We start from the raw sequence: 17,255 nt of genomic DNA on the forward strand, positions 1-17,255 counted from the left end.
GGTGGTGGACGCTTCAAAGTAAAGGTTTAGGAGAGCCGCCCAGGGAAGACTTTCCTTAAGCATGTGCCCTTCCAGGACCCCAGGACCTGCTAGGAGATCTGAGCCTCAACTAGTTCAAGAACTACAGGGACTTGAGGCTTACCCTGGCAAAACTTTGTGGAAAGTAGCAACTGGTTTATTTTTGCCAACCTCGGAGGGAAGGGGTGCTACTGCAGTTTTCCTGAGATAAGGTATTAGAGTCACAGCCTGGAAGTGCGCACCAGGCTCAAGAACCCTACAAATGAGGGTATAGGCTAGCCCAGTGGTGTAAGCATTTGTTGGATGTGGGGTAAAAGTGGTCTTGGAAAACCAACCCATAGTCAAAAGTCAATTGAGAGGGAACAGCTAGGTCTGAGGATAATTCTAGTGCATGGGGTACAAGAAGCAATGGTAGGGTAGCTAACCTGTTTGCTCCCCCATTCTTTTTTAATTTTTGCAGTTTATAAAGCTAATGTATCTGGGTGAGCTTGACAGCCCTAGTAGGCCTTCTGTTCCCTCTTCCCGACCCCATGCAGCCAGAGCCCGCCCTGCAAGCCAGTGCAGTGCCCACGACCCCGCAGTGCCTGCTGCAGCCACGCCACAGTCCGGTTTTGCTGGCTGCCAAGCCAGCGCTGTCCATCGCCCAGTGCTGTTGGCCCTCTCTCCGTCTGATCCGAGCTGGAGCAGTGCAGGCCGCCCCACGGGATCAGAGCGTTCCACTGCTGGGACTCTGCTCCTCACATCCTCCTGCTGGGACCCGGCTACATTTCCAGCCAAGCCTGGCTTTATTATGTGTTTCTGCAGTGCAGCCCCAGCAGCCAGATTGGGAGGAGGAGAGCCAGCGACCACAAAGAAGACAGGAGGCCTGCAAACTTTGCACAAAAATCCGGCAAGGGGCAGAGGAGGAGGAGAAGGAGGAGGAGGGTGAGGGTGGTGGGGGGTGGGGGAGAGAGGGACGGGCCCTAGGGGCTGGGGCGGCTGGGGGTAGGGAGGAGGAGGGGGGCGTGTTTTTGACCTTGAGTACATAGATTGAATATGATTGTTAATGACCTTGGTTACTTGCTAAAAATACAGCCCTCTGGAAGCCTGGCCAGCTACTAACATACATGGTCTTTTTTGTCCTTAAATGCCTCATGGCATTGAGCATTTTACAACTTCTACTGTAAGGAGCAATGCTAACCTCTCCATTCTTAAGGTGCAACACAGAATGCTGTTTATCTCTAATTCTTGCAGACAAAAAATAATAATCTTGCTCTCTTGCCACCTGGGTAAATTATTTTTTAAGTCCACCAGTTCTGATTAACAGGTAAAATGGGGTAAACTTGGATACCTGGGCTGGCCATGCCAGTTGTTCACTGGAGCCATTGGCTGCTGTTGTTTCATTTTATGCATCATCCATTGACTGGACTTGAAGGCCTTTATCCTTCTTCTTCTCCCCAGACTCAATCATCACAATGGAAAATGTTGATGGGTATTTTCAAAATACAGACATCTTACTCTACTGGATATACTTTGGATTCCTATACTTCTTGATTATCTTGCAATTTCTCATTCTGGTAGTCTCTCCTACACTTGCATCAGTTTTTGCTGTCAGATCTATAGAAACCATTCATCCCATGACCACAGCAGCTGCACATGACTCATTTGACTACTTCTCTAAATCATCTATGCCATTGCTGCCACTTTTTTCTTTGGCCAGGGGCTGGAGCCTGAGCTTCAGCAATTCATTGATAGTTCAACTTCCAAGGTTCATGTTTCCACACAGTGCAGTCCGAATCCTTATTTCTGTTTACAAGGAACTAATCCCATTATGTCACAGCTCTCCACAGGAGTTCACTGTAATTGGACTGAGGCAAAAAAGTGTTGTATGCTTCTTTGTGTCCATAGGTGCCACTACTCCCCTAAAAATCTCCATTAATCTATCAGGACTGAGATATCTCTCACCTGCAAATATCCTAAAGACTATGCGAGTTGCTGTGTGGGTGTTGAGACCCAGGATGTAAAATTTTGGTCTCTAGCAATTGAGAGATGTGAGGAAGAGTTGGCAGTGTAGTCATGCTTATGCAGAGGTAACAATAGCTCCCAGGTAGCCCAGAGCATCCAGCCCTCAGAATCCTGCAACATTCCATATGTCTTTTCATATATAGGCCAGAAAATGAAGGTGCATGATCAATATTTTACATAGTGAACACATGCTCAGAAGAAAATGTTTATGACAATTAATGTATACTCTTAATCAAGGTATTCATTACTTAAATAAATGATAATAATATTCATCATCATCATCATCATCATCATCATCATAACAGTAACCTGTTGGAAGCATCAACAACAGAGTAGCTATAGCCATGTTTGGCCTTTCCAATGATCCACCCTTATAGGTTTCATCATCAAAAAATCTACACACCTGAAGTCTTCTGCAAATATCTATTAGCAAGGAGGTAAGAGCTCTGCATCCACAGGCCTCAAAAATTATGCTGTATTGTGATATGACTAGAACACAATCCCCCTGTCTAGGATTACTAAAACCCATCTCCAGTTGGTATCTAAACAAGCTCATCATTCTTGCAACTTATCATTGATCAACTGCTGCGTGGCTGCATCTAAAGATATCATATGTATTGAAGTCATACTGATATTATTATATGGCAGAAACCCATTCCTGTGCTGCTGATAACAAACCAACTACTATGTGATTTTGCAACACAACTTTTTGTATTTGATATTTTTCTTTATTAACTAGAGTTAGAGCCTGCTTTGTATGATTTAAGGTTTGGCTGTGTACTCTGTATCTTATTCACCAAGGTTACATAAAAATAAAGAAAATACCTCATCTTCATGAGTTTAAAATTTTATCATATAGTCTTCTCTTTAGCTATAACCACACCATAATTTTCCATAGGCTGTATGGTTTGAACCTAGTATCCTAATAATGCCAGAAGAAAAACCAGAAGTTCAAACATATTGAGTAACATTTTCAAATTAAATCAAAGTTTAGGCAGTAAAAAATTGTCTGGATAAAATGGAGATCAACAGACTGTTGACTATAATAGATAATGTTACCTTCAGTATACATTGAAATATGGGTTTCAAAATTTAAACCTTAGGAATTACGCCAGAATTAATAAAGGAGTGATTATAACAGCTGCTTCTCTGCTTATCATTTCAATTTTGCCTATTCATAAACCAGGAAACAAGAGCCAATATTGTAATGCATGTCTGTAATTTCAGTGACTCAAGAGGCTGAGGAAGAAGGATTTTAAGTTCAAGGCTAGACTCAGCAACTCAGTGGGGCCTTAAGCATCTTAGTGAGAACTTGGCTTATCTTTAAAAACAAATGGGCTGGACATGTGATTTGTGATAAAGTGTTCTGAGTCCAGTCCTTGGTACAAAAAAATATTCTGCTTTTTTGTGCCACTATCTAACTTCTAAGACAATAATGAAAGACTGATAATTCATGTAGTCTAGAGGATGTGAGTTGTGGCTTTGGGGTCACAGAGAATTGTTCCTGAATTCCAGTAAAGTTGCTTAATATTCAGGAGACCTTTCAAATATTCTTTCACACTGAACAGCTATGTAAACCTCATCCATTACAAAAAGCAGAATGATACCGAGTGTCAACATATTAGCAATTCTTTAGCCCTATCTGTACACATAAAGTTGACAATGAGTTTTTACTCCTCTTGTAGCCAAAGTGCAGAGTATATTTCACAAATTTTCGATCTGAGCTCTTATTTTTTGTGTGTGTGACTTATGTAAATCTGTGACTATGAAAGTGTATTAGTCAGGAAACATTTTGAATACTTTGTTTTTACTTTCATAACACTGTCACCTCCATGAGAATGAGCCCACCTTAATTTATTTGATTCTGAGAAGAAGGGTGCTTTTTTTGGCAACCATATCTCCCTCTGAAGTTCAGTAACCTTACCAACTATCACTTAATCCAGTAAAAAGATCCTATATGAACCCAGGCTTAATTGATGATAAGCCCATACTTGAGACAATAATTTTTATATGCTTTCTTCTTATTCAGTGATAGATATCTAATTCACTAAACATGGGCTGAATGCCAGGATTCAATCACATGTGGAACAGAAGTTATATGAAAAACATATTGTGCCTTATAGGTACTGGTTAAATTTTTATTAATTTAAATTTAAACTTTAATCTCTTGACAGGCTTTATTGAATTATATGGAAATATGTGTAGACTTCTATGCCTTTAATGTTTGATGATATTCTCAGAGTACCCCATCCTAAAGAAGAAAATTGAAATAACAACCCTGCATTAGGCTAAAGACAAAACTGCAAAATAAATTTTTTAAATGTTTAGACTCTAGTTTCTGGGTTACTGATGATCTGATTACCTAGAGTCTTCTCTCCAGTGATATCAACCTCTTTTGGTTAAAGTATGATATCTAAAATGAAAATGGATCTGTGCCCAGAATCCTGTAAGAAACAGTTTCCACTTTTGTACACTTCTGAGTTGTAGATGGTTTCTGTCTCAAAGTGCAGAGTCTCTCCTGTTCTTTGGCCATAAGAGAATGTTGTTTGGTATGTTTATTCCATAACCTATGACGCAGAACTGAGTTGTCCATTTTTTTCACCTTGCTGAGGTCAGGGTATTTATGAATCTCAAACATAGAATATAGCTTTAGTGAACATAGATATCCCTGAGAGGTCAAGAGTGAATTTTAGGATGAAGCTTGAAAAATATATTTATTTATTAGTCAATTTATATTTTCAAAAATAATAATATTTTGGATATAGTGGTTTAAGTTATTAAATTGATTTAAGCTCTCCTTCTTAATTTTTATTATGAATATTAGAAATTTTTAAATTATACTAATGCATTATATCGTTTTTCCCTCTGGGAAAATATTAATGCCTTAGGACATTGCTTAGAAGTTTAAAATAAAATTTGCTTTCTCATAAGACCAGACAGCACAAAAGTTAAATGAAATTTTAAAGTAATTTTGATAAAATTTTTATTCATAGAAGTATATATTTTGGGTGTGTGGGAGATCTTGCCTCTTGGTTTTATTTTCCCCATTGGGTTTCTCCCCACTGAAATTAAGTTTTCATCACATGAGAAGAACATCATATATGTAAGGGTAAAAGAAATTGAAGTTAAAGCGTAAAAGTTAAAGGGTAAAAGACCGGGTGTTGTAAAGTTTCTAAGCTGCAAGGTCTGAGTTAAAATGTAAAGGATTAGGTATTGCTAGGTTTCTATGCTACCTGCAAAACCTGAAATTTTTATAGCTGTTAAGATAATGCTTGGAACTGCCCAGTAAATATTTCCCCTGACTATTTGGTTGTTTAATAAGGGCTCTGTGTGGTCGCATGTAGGCATTGCAGGGCCTGGACCAATCAGTTTAAATGTAACCCCCTCCTTAGGAATGACCTATCACTCCAGCCTGACCTGTTCCTGCCAATGAATGAACTAATCATGTTTAGGAGTTGTTGTTCAATTTTCCCGCGCCTCATGATGATTTGTTCTGATGTATACAAAGCCCTCTGCCCTCCCCAAAAAGTGTACTTAAGCAGTGCTCAGCCCATGTTCGGGGCTCTGGGCTGCTTTCCCTTCTTGAGTGGGCATGGAGCCCCAGCATGCTGGTTCAATAAATCCCCCTTCTGCCAATTGCATGAGTGGTCACTTGGTGGTCTCTTTCTCCGATGTTTCGTGGGACCCTTACAATATAGTCTTTTACTTTTCCCCCCTCTCACTGAGGTGTGGCTGTAGAGTTTAAGAGTGGTGAGGATAATACAAATGATGAGAAGTGATGAGATGTCATTCCAAGTCCTCATCAGCCTCCCCAGCTCAAGTGCATTTTTTATTGAGCTGGCTGAACATCTGTTCATTTGCTCTACTCTTTATACTAAATTTTGCAGCTTTTTTACCCTTTTTTCAAACCTTGTTAGTTACCACCAGATTTTGCCATGACATCATTTACTCTGGGGCCAGAAACATCTGGTCTGGTGGTCTGCACCTTGGTATTCTCACCCTTCCCTCTTATTAGGTGAGGACAACCTGCCAGAGGCCTCACTCTGTTTATGGTGAGGGGAAGTGATTTGTTTATGTCTGAAGGCAATACTTCAGGGCTTCTTTAGGCATGCCTGGTGAGACTGCATGTTTCAAACTGAAGTTTTTAAAATGGAGATTTTTTAGGCCAGGCCTAAGGCCATCCTCACAATACTGTAGTTAATTTGTCCAAAATTAAGGTGTTTTTTGTTTGTTTGTTTGTTTCTTTAATGTATTTGTCCTCAATTGAATTTTTTTTCATTTTTCTTCTTTTTTTTGTACCAGGTATTTAACTCAGGGGCACTGAGATACATCCCCAGTCTTTTTTTTTTGTATTTATTTTGAGAGGGGGTCTCACTTAGTTGCTTAGTGCCTTGTTTTTGCTGATGGTAGCTTTGAATTCATGATACTCATGTATAATTCTTCTGTGACACAGGGGTTATAGCCTGTGCCACCAAGTTTGCTTTCAATTGAGTTTTTAAATATGTAAAACAACTTTATTAAAGTGACATTTAGAAGCATTCCTAATATTCAAGCAAACTCCTTTGTCCTGGTGTGGCAGGAAATAAAAGTGGAACTGGACTTTAATTTAAATAACAAGAAAGTTGAATTGCAAGGGCTTAATTAGAACACAGATAATTAGAAGGTTACAGGCCATAGCGCTGTTGTACTTGTTTAAAATAATTTTTTTCTTAGTTGTGGATGAACAAAATATCTTTAGTATTATTATTATTATTATTATTATTATTATTATTATTATTATTATTAATGTGGGTCCAGTATCAAACAGACTGCCTCATGCATACTAGCCAAGTACTCTACTACTGAGCAACAACCCTAAATCCTTACCTGGTATTTTTTTAAATATTTTTTTTTATATTTAATTTATTTATATGGGGCACTGAGAATTAAGCTCATGGCCTCATATATGCTAGGCAAGCACTGTACCACTGAGCCACACCTTCAGCTCTTTCCTGGTACTTTTTAAATACCTGTTTTACATAAATTTTAATTAGTAGCTTTAACCCTTTTCCAATATCTGTTTGGATTAAATCAATAACCTAGAAATCAGTGAAGCAAAGTCTAGTTTTATCTCAAACTCTGATTTTACTTCCTCTTTCTTCCCCAGACCAGACACCTTATCACAGTGTCTGAATTAAGATTCTCCCTTGAAGAATTTACTGTATGTTGTCCACATTCCAAACTCCAAAATTTACGTATTCCTTAATTTTGGAAAAGTCTTACAGAATTTTTCCGGAGGTACCAAAATTTCTTGGAGTACTCAGAAGAATCCATATCTGAGTCTTGCCTTTTCGGGAGCAGTTTGAATTATACGTATGCAGACTTTAAGGCAAGTAGATGGATGATCTGCAGCTGGAAGAAACCTTTTCATCAATACCTTGCATCTAAAAGGCACTTCATTTGATTCCTTTTATTAGATACTGTGAATAAACCTACAATAAAAATGGAAGTGAAGTAATATCTTTAACAAAAGTGTTCCAATTTCTTTAGATATTTACCCAGAATTATAATTACTGGGTTATAGGGCATTTTTTAAACCAAGAATTTTTATTGTTATTTATTTTTACTTATTTAGGCACTTTACCACTGTGTTATATCCCTATTTTTTTTAATAAGACAGGATATCACTGAGTCACTTAGGCCATTGCCAAGTTTCTGAGGCTGGTCTTGCATTTAAGTTCCTCCTGTTTCATCCTCCCAAGCCACTGAGAGTACAGACATTCACATTGATACCCTGCTTAGAAAAATATTATTAGTGGATTATATGGCATTTTTATTTTGAGCTCTTAAGAACCATTATAGGGGCTGGGAATGTGGCTCAAGCGGTGGTGCACTTGCCTGGCATTCATGTGGCACTGGGTTTTATCCTCAGCACCACGTACAAATAAAGATGTTGTGTCTGCCAAAAACTAAAATGAATAAATAAATATTAAAATTCTCTCTCTCTCTCTCTCTCTCTCTCTCTCTCTAAAAAAAGAACCATGAAATTTTTTTTCAAAAGTATCTTTATTAACTTTATATTGTAACCAAAATTTTTATCTATGCATATACACCTATACTCTGGAGTCCCTACTATCTTTCAGATATTTGTTTTGTTTTGTGTGGTTTGGTGCTAGGAATTGAAATCCGCGGGTGCTTACCACTGAGTTATGTCTCCAGTCCTTTTTTTTTTTTGAGACAGGTGATATATCACTAATATCTCAATAAGTTTCTTATAGCCTTTCTATGTTGTTAAGGCTGTCTTTCAAATCACAATCCTCCTGACTTGCCTCTCCAGCCTCTAGTATATTTGCCACCACACCTCGCTCTTTTAGATTATTATAATAATCTTTTCAACAATACTGCCCAGGCTACAGAAAATCTCTTTGACTGATGCATTTTATCCCTGAGGAAAGTTTATATGAAGTAGCCAATGTAGGACTATTCTGTAAAGATTTGTTGGAATAAACAGGGATCATTGTTTTTTAAGCTCCTTTCTGAACAGCTGTTTGGTATCATAGTTCATAAAAGTGCTGGGAAAAGGATGTAAATTCATTTGTTTGAAATCTACAGAGATTTACATAAGCTCAATCACCGTTTGTTCTAGAGTTTGGAACTTCAGGACATAGTAAGGTAAATAAAATATGTTAAAGTTGAGATATTCAGTACACACATTGACACACACATACACACACACACACACAAAAACTTTCTAGGAGCAATTGTTAGTTTTGGCATTATTACTAGTGTATCAGGGACATAGTAACATAAACAAAATATGTTAAATGTGAAACATTCAATACACACATACACACACCCACAAAAAAAAAAAAACTTTTTCTAGGAGGAATTGGTAGTTCTGGCCTTATTACTAGTGTATCAGTGTTGGGCAGGATTCAGGAAGTGCTAAAATCTCACTCACGCTTAGAGTAGTTTACTGGATTCCTCCCTATTTCACCTATAATACAAGCTAGAGTGAACTTCATCTGTCAGCAACAGCAATTGGGAAAATATGCTGGCAGATTTTTTTTGACATAAATTGACAGCTTTGATATTTGGGTATTTTTGTGTCTTGGTCACAGCTGATGAAACACTTGTGAAAAATTTTATGGCTCCTAGGTATCACCATTTTTTTTTGTATCATTTCTTTCATATTTCCTTCTTTTTTTTTTTGTGGTGCTAGAGATTGAACCCAGGGCCTTGTGCATACAAGGCAAGCACTCTCAAAACTGAGCAACATCCTCAGCCCCTCTCTCACATTTCTGTTCACTAGAGGTGATGATGGTAATTGGGAATTTTGTCCCAAATGTGGTACATTTCTTAAGACCGGACTAATATCCAGTGTATCTAAATCTCTCTACTCATTCATGATTTTGCCAAAGAGATACTCACAGTAGATTTTTTCCTTAAATTTATCTATAGATGGAGGGAGAGTGTCTCATTTAATATTCTGCTTTATTTTCAACATCATTCCCTGTTAATATTTGCTTTTTATAGTGTTTCTAAGTTTGGAACTGACTATCTTGCACATTCTGCACACACACTCTAATCTAACAGTGAAGTTTGCCTCTATGTCCCAATTCTAACTTTAGGTTGGATAGGTACATTCATTCACGTCTAATGTTATTTTTCATATGGTCCATTTTACATATGCCTTTCTATTGTTCTTAACAATACTATTGATATACATATGGTTTCAGATTTGATTTATATTATGATATATTGGTCTGTATTATTGCAATATAGTTTCATAATATACATTAAACGTGTCCCATAACAATAACTATATTATTTTTTGTTTTTTTTATTAAAGGTTTTGGGGTATTTTACATATATTTTATTTCTAAGATAATTTTTTCGGTCCCTTCTTTTCTTTTCTTTTTTTGGTACTTGGAATTAAACTCAGGGGAATTGAGCCACATCCCCAAACATATTTTGTATGACATTTAGACACGGTATCTCACTGAATTGCTTAGGGCCTCACTTTTTTTGATGCTGGATTTGAGCTCACAATACACCTCCCAAGGCACTGGGATTACAATTGTGCACCAACAGGTCCAGCTCTCTTCTTGAATTTAAAGAAAAACATGCTAAAATTTTGATAGGAAAATATTATATATTAAATTGAGTTAAAATAGTTGTCTTTTTAATGATTAGTTTTATTTACACACATGCTATTTTATGTGCTTTTGTACATTTTTATTTTGTTTCAGATAAGTTCCACATATTTTCCTTGAAATCCATTATACATGTGATGTATTTAACAGATGTAACTTCAGTATAATACTTATGTGGTATTTTGTACTCTAATTAGACCAAAAATCTTTCTGGGATCCAGAACCATTTTTTCTCAAACTTTATTATTTTTATTTTTCTGAATCACCTCCTCTTTCCTCCTAGGCCGCACATTTCTACTGTATTGACAAGTATAGCTCTAGTCTTATGCTATCACATACTTGTACACTGTCATTTTACACACATACTATAATTTCTACAGGTCTAAGCTGCTTGGTGAGAAGTATATATATATACAGTTTTCATGATGAAATAACAGCAATTTCTACTCCATCTTTAGTTCATGATAATTTGTTCTGTGTCCTCATCAATACATTGTATTCTTTTTGTTGTTGTTGTTTCTTACTGGAAATTTAAATCAGGGGCACACAGAGACTGGGTCACACATAGTTGCTTTGGGCCTTGCTATGATTCTGAGGCTGGCTTTAAACTCAGGATTATCTTGCCTTAGCCTCACAATCCATTGGGATTAGAGATGTGTGCCATGGAACCTGGTTCTATTTTATTTTTATATTGAAATATATATTACTTCTGAAAATAACTTATTCTTGATATTAAGAAAGCATAGAATACCATTTTCCCCACAAATAACTCCCCATTTTTTTGGAAAAGATGTCATTTTTTTTTGGAAAAGATGTCAATAGTGCTAGGTGTATAATTTATTAATGTCTAAATGGCAAGTTTATTATTATTATTATTATTATTATTATGCTATGTATTAGTTACAAAACTTTATCTCTTCATATTATTATAAGGTATATACTCTTTTTCTATAACTTTATAGCATACATCATTGTGTATCAAAATGACATTTTGGGGGTTGGGAGGTGAGGGGAGGGATCATGGGGTTAAAAATGATGGTGGAATATGATGTATATTGTTATATAAAGTATATGTATGAAGAAGTGAATTCATGTAAATATAATTTGTATAAAACCAGAGAAATGAAAAATTGAAAAAAAATGTCCGTTGGTGAGTTGTAAACTTTATGAAGTACAAAATGTATCCTGAACATTTGGTAATACATAAACCTAGATGTAGGTATGTATAGTGTTGTCAGAAAAATTAAATAAATACTGTAGAGTTCATTTTTTTCAATGTATACTCATAATTATATGAGATGCATTTTGTACATATACATGTACACTACCATTATATATAATTAATAAATGATTACTACATCTCACATTAACTACATTTATTTCAAATTAATTTGTCTTTTGAAAGCACTGATATATGACACTCTTTGATATGTACACTTGGTGTGTCCTCAAATTTGTCAATTTTATGTGTTATGTTCTTTCCTTTATTCTCCTTTTTATAGAATTTCTTTTTCCAAATTATTGAGATTAATAAATTTTAAACAATTCAGTATAACAGTGCAGTCTGTAGATTTTCTTTTTTAACCTAAGACAAAATACATCCCAATTTTAATAGGCTTATTGTTATGTAAATGACTTTTAAAAACCTGCATATATAACACCCTTACCTGACCTTACTCTGGACTATTGATATCTGGGTGGAGGGGATCTCAAAGTGATCCATGGAAAAGGCAGAACAGGGATGGATCAAGATGTGACCTTGGTGGAGACTGAGTGTAATAGTGAGTATTTATGAAAAAGTATTGGTGGAATAGGTACGGGTAGAGAAAAAAGTGCTGTGAAGAAAAGAGGGAAAGAATGACCAGCTCAAGAGTTCAGATTTAAAAAGTCTAATGGTGGATCAATGGTAGTATGAGGGTAAAGGGTAGTTTCTTTGGAGGCAGAAATAAGGTAGAAGTGAAAGAAAAAGGTAACTCTGGCACAGTCCCCAAGAGAAAGAGTCAAATGAACACTTCTCTCTCTCCTCTCTCTCTCTCTCTCTCTCTCTCTCTCTATATATATATATATATATATATATATATATATATATATTGCAAACTTCTATAACATTAGATTAAATTCAGCCAGCCTCAGCAATTTAGTGAGGCTCTAAGAAAATCAGCGAAACCCTTTTTCTTTATAGAATATTTTATTAAAGGCTGAGAGTGTTTCTTAGTAAAAAAGCATATCTGATTTCAATTTGTCATATGAGAGAGAGAGAGAGAGAGAGAAAGATCTTGCAAAAATTAAAAAAAGTAATCAGTGACACTGTTAGTTGCCGCAGTCTGGCTGGGCACAAAATCACGAGCCACTCACAGCCTTGTAGATTCAAACAGCAATTCTTTATTCCCGAACTGTCACCAGCACTCTACACACATGTTCTTGGGAAAAAGCACTTCCACTGGGCTCTGCATCCCAAAATACTCTCTGAATCCCGCGAGAACTCAAAGGGAACTCAAGGAGCCATCAGGCGCCTGAGGCAGCAGGATATGCCCTAGTCCCAGCAGGGTCCTCCTTAAACCTGGAACTGCCCTAAACCCAAGGAGCAGGCGCCTGAGGAAGCAGGATACTAGCTATTCCCAGAAGGATACACCCTAAACCTGGACCCACCCTAATCCAGCAGGATCCTCCCTAAACCCGGATCCATCCTTGTCCTTGAGCAGGGTCAGTTTACTCAAACATACATGCAATGTCACTGCAAATGACCTGGGTCCAAGGCAAGCCCATTTCCACAATGGAGAGTCCTCGTCTAAGCAACATGGGGTAGGCTGACAAGGAAATTTCCATGAGTCATTCTTACTTAGCTATGGCTCTCAGCAGTTAGTGTCAAGGATGTAAATAATTTAAAAGTAATAGTGAGCTAGTTGGAAAACTCATCTAGGTTACTAACTACTGCTTGGGAAGTTAGTCTACTCTCCAAAATATAAAAGTGAGAGAGAAATCCTTTATTAAAGTGTATATAAGAAAAAAGAGGAGTTTTGACACAGCTTTTAGATGACCCAGACTGGGTCAACTTTAGCAGGTGATTAGGGTTCTGCAAAGATGATAAATCCTTGAGTTATTTGGAATAATGTGATTTTATCTAGTCTTCATAAATGAAGATTGAGGTCTAATATAAATCAGGCTTGGTAAAGGAAAAACATTTCAATGAAAAGTAAATATATGAATAAACACATAAAACAATATTTAACCAAAAGTCAACCTTCAGAATATTTATGCAGTTATGTAATCACCAGTAATGTTAAAAACAATGACAACTAAAGAAAAATTGAATTAATAAAAAACAAATAAATAATGTAATGAATGCATTAATTAATGAATAGCTAACAAGTGCAAAGATGTAATGTGACTGGAATTGTCAAAGTCAGCTTGTAGCCATGAAAAAGTGTAAAGGTACATAGAAATGGTGTTTTACTACTTACTGAGACATACCCTATGAACTATAAATTCCACTCCTAGGTGGGAAGAGTTGAATATAGAACCCACTCACCTGGCTCTCTCACTTGGGAACTGTGCAAAAAATTACCTTTTTCTTTCCCTCAAATTTTATTGCTGCTTCCAAGAACACTACCCTCTATATTCACGCTATCATTATAGACTTGTAGCATGTGAACCCCTCTACTGTTCAAGTTTTTCTTCTTTATTTCATTGCTCTTTTTCTCCCTACCCCATATCATCCACCAATACTTATTTTGTATAGCAAAATCTACATACTCAGCAATCACCAGTCTTATATCTTACTATATCAATTTCCTACCTTGTGCATGAACACTTTGAGATCCCCTCCATGAAAACATGAATAGTCCAAAGTGATCAGAATAGGGGTAAAAATTGCAGAATATTAAAGGTCAGTTACACAACAAGAAAGCTATAAAAAGTGGAATTCATTTAAAGGTGAAAATAAAAAGAAAATCTTTAGACTTCACTAGTTAAAATAAAGGATCAAAAATTTATGAGTCTCAATAATTTGAATTATACTTGTGAGTCACATTTTTGGGGGAAGGGATATAAGAACATTGCTAAAGAGTTTAAAGTTCAAACTGTATTTTTTTTATGAGACAAAGAATAGAAAAATTAAATATATATATATATATATTAAAGTAATTGTGATATCATTTTCATAAAAATATATATACATATTTATTCACAAATTGCTTTAACCTTATAAACAGTCATAAGTGTCAATACATTTCTCTCTGGGTGAGGTCCTATTATTGGAAGAAAACTTTGCCTTAAAATAACCCCATACAGAGGCATTTAATGCAATTAACAGGCCAATAATAATAATAATAATAATAATAATAATAATAATAATATGAAGAAGAAGAAGAAGAAGAAGAAGAAGAAGAAGAAGAAGAAGAAGAAGAAGAAGAAGAAGAAGAAGAAGAAGAAGAAGAAGTGAGGTGGGGAGGATTTCAGGTTGTGAAGCATACCTGTAATACAAGTTACTTGAAAAGACATCACAGGAGAATTTTATACATTTTCTGAAGACATATATGTATATATTATTTATAAAAAGTGTTTATGAGTTCTGTAGTGAGGGTGCACAAGTCCAATACAAAGTCTTTTTTTGTTGTTGTTGAATATTTTTTGATGTAGATGGACACAGTATCATTAGTAGTTTCTTTGTTGGCTTTTTTAAATATTTAGTTTTAGTTTTTGGCGGACACAACTTCTTTGTTTGTATGTGGTGCTGAGGATCGAACCTGGGCTGCCCGCATGCCAGGTGAGTGTGCTACTGCTCGAGCCACATCCCTCTCTTGGGTGGCTTTTTAATGTGGTGCTTCGTGTTCAACCCAGTACCTCATACATGCTAGGGAAGTTCTCTACCACTGATCCATAACCCTAGTCCCCAAAGTCCGTTGCTTAATGTATTTTTTTTTTTGGCAGGAGTGTATGTGTGTAGTGCAGGGGATTGAATCCATGGCCTTATATAAGCAAAACAAGCACTTTACTGACTAAGCTATATTCTCAGCCCTGATCTGTAGTCGGTTAACAATGACAATGGAGCAGCCTGTCATTCAGACATTGATTCTGTGCCCACTTGGCTCAGATTGGAGGCAGTGCCTGAAGCCTTGACCAATCACTCCCTTAGGTGAGAACTGTCCAATCCTCACGCAGCCAGTGATGAGGGGGATGGCTTCCACAAACTTCTCTTCCCTTGGTGTCTGGAACCCGCCATTTTAAAAATTTTTTTGTAGGCTTCTGTTCTGGATCCGGAGCCCAGGTGTCTGTGCTATGCAGAATCTGAAAACAAACCACAGGGAGAACGCTGAGAACCCTGAGAGCCAGGAAACAGTAAGTGTGCCTTGTTATATTGAGTCTGTGTAGGAAGGGGGCTTAAAGCTGACAGGAGTGGCAATGGTGGAAACTGGCAGTCATGGCTAGGGACTCCTCGTGGTCCTCTCCAGAGTCTTGTGGCCAGAGGGTCTCTCTGTGGTAGCTTAGCCTTCACCTCCCTCTGACTAATCTAGTGAGGTTTAGATCAGCAGTTGAAAACCTGGGCATTTTATTCCATAATTGTATGGTGTTTTCAGCTTCTTTCTAAAGCCCTTTGTGGGCTTCCATGTGCCATGAGTCCAGCATGTCTCCAGATTTCATAGTGAAGACTGAGATAATTACCAGGAGAGAACTACAAATCCATTTATTGTATTCATGCATGAGAGAGGCTGTTAATTTTAGGGCTTGTTACTCATGAGGGTTTATTTGCTTGCTTGTTTTTTATTATTATTATTATTATTATTATTATTATTATTATTATTATTATGATGTGTATGTTGTCTTCTTTTTGGTACCAGAAATTCAACCCAGAGGTGTTCATCCACAGATTCACATTCCCACCCCTTTTTTAATATTTTTATTTAGAGACAGGGTCCCTTTGAATTTCTTAGGGCCTCACAAGTTTGATGATGCTGGCTTTTAACTCATTCTCTTCATGAGTCCTGGGATTTTTAAATGTAGCAGAAGCAGTATCTCAAATCCAAAACCAAAATCTTAAATCCAAAACTTCAGTTTAGCTCTCCATAGGTCTTAGAATAAACCCCTAGTTTTCTAGCTCTCTGTTCACCTATCCAAACTAGGGTTCTCTGTTCACACAAAATAAGTATAAAATAGAATAGATAGTATAATGACCATGCAATGAGGATAATGGGCCTCACTCAAACACACCTGGTGGCTAACCTAAAGATGTTAATGAGCACAATTAAGGCTTATTTCAAATGTAAAAGACCTTGAAGCCCACTTGTGGGAACACCTTCAACAAAGTCCTTTGTCCCAGGGGTGATTCCTGATTGAATTTGAAGAAAAAAAGATGGGTCATAGAAAGAATGAAAGTGAACCCATATAGTAGTCAGGATGCCTTTTCCAAAGCCTATTCTAAATGCATTATGCTTCCTGTTCTGCCCAAAACCATCAGTAAACTTCTAAGATGGCACACAAAAATGAGTTTGTTTGTTTTTTTCTGGTATCATTCCTCATACCACCTGGTGGGCATTCTATTTCTTCTTGCTTAAATAGATTTTTTTCCTTCAAAATTTATGAGACAAGCACCCAGATTCAATTTGCAAACTGAGAAATTTTGTTTAATCTCAAAACTCCACTTTCAGCATTATTAATCATTTTCCCATGTTTTATTTCAAATGTATGCACCATTTATAATGTTTTTCTTCAAGAACTGGAGGGCATTTTTAAAAGATTTTAATTTTTTTTAGAGAGAGAGAGAGAGAAGAGAGAGAATTTTAATATTTATTTTTCAGTTTTTGGTGGACCCAACATCACTGTATGTGGTGCTGAGGATCGAACCCAGGCCACACGCATGCCAGGCGAGCGCGCTACTGCTTGAGCCACATCCCCAGCCCTAAAAGATTTTAATTTATCATTCTGAGATTTTCATATGAGAAGAAAGCAGAATAAAAGTAGGTGACATTAAAAATAATGAATCTCTCCTAAATGAGGTTTATGTGTCCCAATTAAGGATTTTTAGAAATTGTAATGGGTCATCAATTGAGGGTTTATTTATTTATTAATTTTTTTGTTTATTTATTTATGGTCAGGCAATCT

The 17,255-nt window shown here is 36.6% G+C and overlaps 1 pseudogene; it reads left to right on the forward strand.

Moving 5' to 3' along the window:
• The first annotated feature begins 548 nt into the window (after positions 1-548).
• Positions 549-17,255, forward strand: part of LOC139704440 (transcription factor JunD-like) — an 81,887-nt pseudogene continuing 65,180 nt past the window's right edge.

The sequence above is a fragment of the Marmota flaviventris genome, unplaced genomic scaffold (assembly GCF_047511675.1).
Source record: "Marmota flaviventris isolate mMarFla1 unplaced genomic scaffold, mMarFla1.hap1 Scaffold_61, whole genome shotgun sequence".
Lineage (NCBI taxonomy): Eukaryota > Metazoa > Chordata > Mammalia > Rodentia > Sciuridae > Marmota > Marmota flaviventris.